The 5,404-nt window shown below is 44.9% G+C and overlaps 1 non-coding gene across 1 annotated transcript; it reads right to left on the reverse strand.

Annotated features, from left to right (window-relative positions):
- Positions 1 to 4,674: 4,674 nt before the first annotated feature.
- LOC125495327 (small nucleolar RNA R71) lies at positions 4,675 to 4,781 on the reverse strand. The gene has a single exon (XR_007271968.1). It is a non-coding gene; the product is annotated as a small nucleolar RNA R71 (small nucleolar RNA).
- Between the last annotated feature and the right edge of the window lie 623 nt (positions 4,782 to 5,404).

Raw genomic sequence — 5,404 nt, forward strand, 5'->3', positions numbered from 1 at the left:
TGTACCGGTTGGCCAAACGGTGGACAAAGTCCATGGACCGGCGGTATTCAGCTATTGCAGCTGCCTTCCAGGCCTTCGCTTCCAGGAGCTCCTCGCTAAGCTTCTGCGGCTCGGTGTCCTTGTTCTTCAAATTCAGCGTATTCACTTTGGCAAGGACATTGGCCAACTACAGATCAGCTCGGGCCTTCTCTAGATCATCCTTCACGATCTTCAAATCTTTATTGGTAGTTGTCAGCTCTACATCTTTACCAGCCAGCTTCCCCTTGGTGGCCTTGTGACCCTCTACCTCCCTATAGTAGGAAGATTGGAAATACTAGTAGAGGTCAGAGAGCTCCTTGCCAGAATGGACCGACTGAAAAGAGACAGCAGATGGTCAGTAAAAATTCAAGAGACCGTTATGTTACTTAAAAAAAAAAAATCAAGTGAAGAAAACTTACCACGGCCAAGTTGTGTGCATAGACAGCAGCGACAGCCTGGACCTCATCCAGTGGTATATCGTACTTTAGCGGCATGTCCTTAAGGATTCGATAGCCCAGAATACTGCCAACCTCAGGATAGTCCAGCAACAAGGACTCGTCTTCTAGGACGTTGAGCTTGGGCTGAAAAAGCTCACCGCCTCGAACAGGTGACCGGGACCACCTCTTCCGCAGCACCTCCGGTACCCCGAGTCTTGACTGCTCGATGAAGTCGAATTTTTGAAGCTGAGAGAAATGCTCAAACTCAGGAATCATGGCAGGGAGGGTCAACTGCTTGTAAATTTTTGGCCTCGGGGAAGAGGTCCCGACCTCGGCCACCCGACCCTTTATCAAATTATTTTTCCCACCAGGGGCAGCAAAAATCTTGACGGGCACCTTCTCTTTAGGTCGCCTGGGATCTTAGTCGCCCTCATCTTCAACTTTCCTCTTCTGAGGAACCAGCTGTTGCCTCTTAACCAGAGGAGGGGAAGCCCTGTCAGATGTTGGGGCTAGAGCGACCGCCTTCCCCATGGTCTCCCCAGCCTCGCTTTCTACCCCGGCCTCCAGTGCTAGGGGGGAATGGACTGGAATCTCTTGGCAGGCTTTGGAGGCATGTTGCTAATAGGAATGTAGTTCTGGTTGAGGTGGAGAGCGTCCCTAGTCATATGTTCCCGGCCTGAAAATCAAATAAGGAGACGTTAACAACATAAGTAAAAACAAATAAATAACAAAACAGGACTGGTATGGCCCTTAGAACCTACCATGAGGCTCATCCCGACAAAGGGGTCTAGGGGGAACGTAAGGCCAAAATCTAACATGTGTGCATAAATTACTATATGCCCAGTCGGACAGTCTGTAACCCGACTCCCCACAACCGATAGAACTAGTTCATAATCATCCGGGAAGGCAAAGGCTGCACGTCCTCCTCCAGTTGGCATCGATTTGCACATATGAGGGAATGTCTTTGTCACAAGGCGGCATATATAGTTCGTCCAAGGCCTCATCGTCATCCTTCGGGATGACCTCGGGAGGGTCCTCATCCGCATCGGCCTCCAGGGTAGTGGACTCGTCATCTGACATTAAGTCCTAAAGGACACTGTCCATTTCGACCGAGTCCACCGACGACATGTCATCTTCTTCCATAACTTCCTTCCCCGTTGTTTTACTAGGTGCGCCCCCATCTAACTGTCTTGCCAGCCCAAGTGATGAGGGCTCACCAGGGAAGGTAAAAGAGGTACCGGGTATAGAAGGAAATAATAATGGAGAATGATGGGCAAGCCCCATCATGGTACCATACTGTGCAGAAACCGGCACACCCATGGCCTCCCCAAGGGTCCTGATGGCCGTAAGGGGAGACGCATGTAGAGCTGGTTCGTTCAGAGTATACTATTGGTGTAGTAGCGGAAACTACCGGACTATCAAAACCGAAAGACCCAAAGTCACCATCGGTCATGGAAGGGGAGCTCTCTTAAATATTTTGGGAATCAGAGTTGTAAGACATGTTCATAATTTAGAATATAGGTGATCATGGGCCAAGCCAGGTTCGGGCCGGGCCGCGGGAAATTTTTTTTGCCTATTGGTCGGGTCGGGCCGAATTTTGTGCCCAAAGCTCGCTATTTCGAGGCAAATTAGCGGGCTTTCGAGCCAAATTGGGCTGGGACAAAAATAGACTAAAAAATCGCTTTTGGCTTGCCCAAAGCCTGCCCAAAGCCAAAAAAAATCGGGTCGGGCCAAGCCCGACCGTGGGCCAAAAAATTCTACCCAAAATCAGGTCGGGCCGGGCCAAAATGATTAGCTCTAATTTAGAAGTATGAAAGATAGAGGAAATGTGTGGGAAATACCTGGAAGAAAAGAACTAGTGAAAGAGATATCTGAACGTGCAATAAGTTCAACCGGCAGGAAAGTTGGAGGATGGTCTTAGAAGTTGCAAACGAAAGGGGAGTAGTTTAGAGAGAGAGAATGTTTGGAGAGCATAAGAAAACGAGGAGCAGTATGAAAATGAGCAAAGAAGGGTATCCACGCCCTACTTATAGAAAAAATTGTGGTCTAGATTAGACGACTCTTCGTCTTCCCGTCCTCGATCATGCCACGTGGTATTAAGTATGAGAACAACTGTGGAGCAGTTATTCGAAAAACTCTAACACAATCTGTACACAAAAACCAAGGCGACGATTTATATTCCATAAGCCAATGATATTCCAACAAATTCCCAACGGTTATATCCATGACGGCTTATCATTGACAAAGCTAAACATGCATGTGCCAGTCATACCGACTTGGGGGCTAGTTGTATTGGGGATGTCTAAGTTCCATACTGGTCTTGGTGAACTGGTAACAACCGTCATGGTCAACTCATGCGTATGAAGGTCGTTGACTATGTCATGATGGCCTTACAGAAATACCTTGGCGGTGTTCCTAATTTGGGCCATTCTTAGATGGGTCTGGGTCTGACCAAGTATTCACTCAACGCGCCTATGGGCCTGAAGGTAAGTATTGAAGAGGATAGAAATGTATCCAATCAATAGGAGCAGTGTCCTATCTCAACAAGGACACTATAGACTCCTATAAATACCTGTGATTTGAGTCATAAGGTACGTTCACATATACTATGATAATCTATCTGAGATATACCGACTAATACCCTATACTGACTTAGGCATCAGAGGGGGGTTCCTCGGATCAACCCTCGAAGTTAGTTTACGTGTTCTATCTTGAAGGAGATCAACCCGACTTACACACTTGAAGGACACTGGTTAACTCCATTGATATGTCTATGTTATATAGAGTTTTTACCCTCGTTCCTCATGAATTATTGGTTTTAATTGCGCTCTTCGAAGCCATTTTTAGTACTATTGTGCTCCTTGAAGTGTGTTTGTACTCTCACATTGATTATTGTAGGAATTAGCATGTTTTGGTGCATTTCCTATTCTTTTATACCACTACAACAGATGATGTATTTTTGGGAGCACGATCACTTTGCATGAGTTGGATTCTATGGATCAAGAACTTTCCAAGGAGTGGTCATTTGCTTAATTCCGACAACTAATGCAGAAGTTGTGATAATTTGAAGACCGGATTTTGCGCGTCAAAAGCTGATGAGGGACCGACCGGGAGACATCCGCCCGGGTTGGTCGGGCAACTTAACTTAGCTAAATTCTGAGACTTGAAAGATGCCAAGGAATTTTACTTGCGGGCTCGACCGGGCGAGAACCGCTCGGGTTGGTCGTGGGAGACGAGGACACGTGAAATGAAGAAGCTGGAATCCGCCCGGTTGGGCGCGACGAAGCAATTGATCACCTAATGACCACCCGGGTTGGTCGGGCGTGATCTTTTAAGGCATTTTTTTGAGTGCGTGTTACGCCAGTTTTTGATGGAGATATAAATACTTATCCTTTTAGTATTGATACTTGATGATGTTTGTTGATTCCTATTGAATGTATTATCTCTATTCAATCTAATTTGGCCAAATTTGATTGTTATAGTATTGCAATATTAGGTTATGCTCCGAGAGGTATAAACCTGATATTAAGGTTAGTTTTAATAGGTAGTTTTGGTAGTGATAAACTACGAGAGTCTAGATTATATATTCTCGTCTCAGAGAACACTTGTTCTTTAGGAAACAACCTCTTAATTGTTTGTTCTTTAGTTTGTCTATGCGCAGGAGTTTAAGTTTGGGTGGTTTTCCATTTGATCGTGAAATTGAAAGATCCTTCCGTAAATAGAAGAACTTCTTCAGACAATTGCGAGATAATTCAGGGGGAGATAGACACTTGGATTCTGATTCTGATTCTGATTCTGACTCTGATTCTAGACGTTCTATTCCTACTATTCCCAGAGAATCAGAAATGGCTCCGAGACTTATTGACTTTTCCCATCCCTCATTGGCTGAGCTTCCCCGGAGCAATCAAATGCCCGAAATTGAAGCTGTCAATTTTGAGATCAAACCTGCATTGCTGAATATGATCGAAAGGAAACAATTTGGTGGTGGACCTAATGAAGACCCTAATCTACATTATCAGGATTTCTGTTAATATTGTTCTACTATTAAGCAGCAGGGAGTAACACAAGATCAAATTCAGGAGATTCTTTTTCCATTTTCACTACGGGACAAGCAAAGATGTGGTACAATGGGATCAATCGCACCACTCTTGGCATCACATATTGGAATACCTTGTCTTTAGCTTTCTACAGGAAGTACTATCCTCTTGAAAAGACTGTTAGGTTGCGTAGTCAGATCACGAATTTCACCCAAGGTAACGACGAATCTTTACATGAGGCTTGGGAAAGATTCAAGGACCTCCAGAGAGAATGTCCCCATCATGGTCTACAAAAATGGTTCCTAGTTCAGGGATTTTACAATGGTTTGGGGAACAACTCGAGGTTTATTCTTGACTCTGCAGCAAATGGAAGATTCATGAAGTTAGAAATTGATGCTGCACATGACTTAGTTGAGGAAATGGCTATTCATAACTCTCATTATGGCAACCCTCGAGGACTAGCTAACAAGGGCGGCAAGCATGAGATTGATTCTATATCCCTATTGGTTGCACAGATGAATGTTATTAATAATAAGCTCGACCATATGCAACTCACCTCTCCCGCGATTGTTGCTGCTTTAGGTACTACATCTAAGATCTTCTGTGACAATTGTGGTATAGTTGGACATTGGTCACAAGAGTGTCGAAGTTCGCTCGAACAAGTTAATGCCTTCCAGTCATATCGGCCGAACAACCCATACTCCAACACATACAATCCGGGATCAAGAAATCATCCTAATTTGTCATACAAGAGCACTAATGTTCTAAATCCTTCTGCACCACAACCACATGCACAGTCATTGAACCAGAGATATTACCAACAACCTTCTCAAAAACCCCCTGGTTTCTCCATACCACCTTTCAATCCATCTCCACAAGCACCTCCTACCGATCCCATGATGGTTGAGATGA

The sequence above is a fragment of the Beta vulgaris genome, chromosome 2, assembly GCF_026745355.1.
Source record: "Beta vulgaris subsp. vulgaris cultivar EL10 chromosome 2, EL10.2, whole genome shotgun sequence".
NCBI lineage: Eukaryota > Viridiplantae > Streptophyta > Magnoliopsida > Caryophyllales > Amaranthaceae > Beta > Beta vulgaris.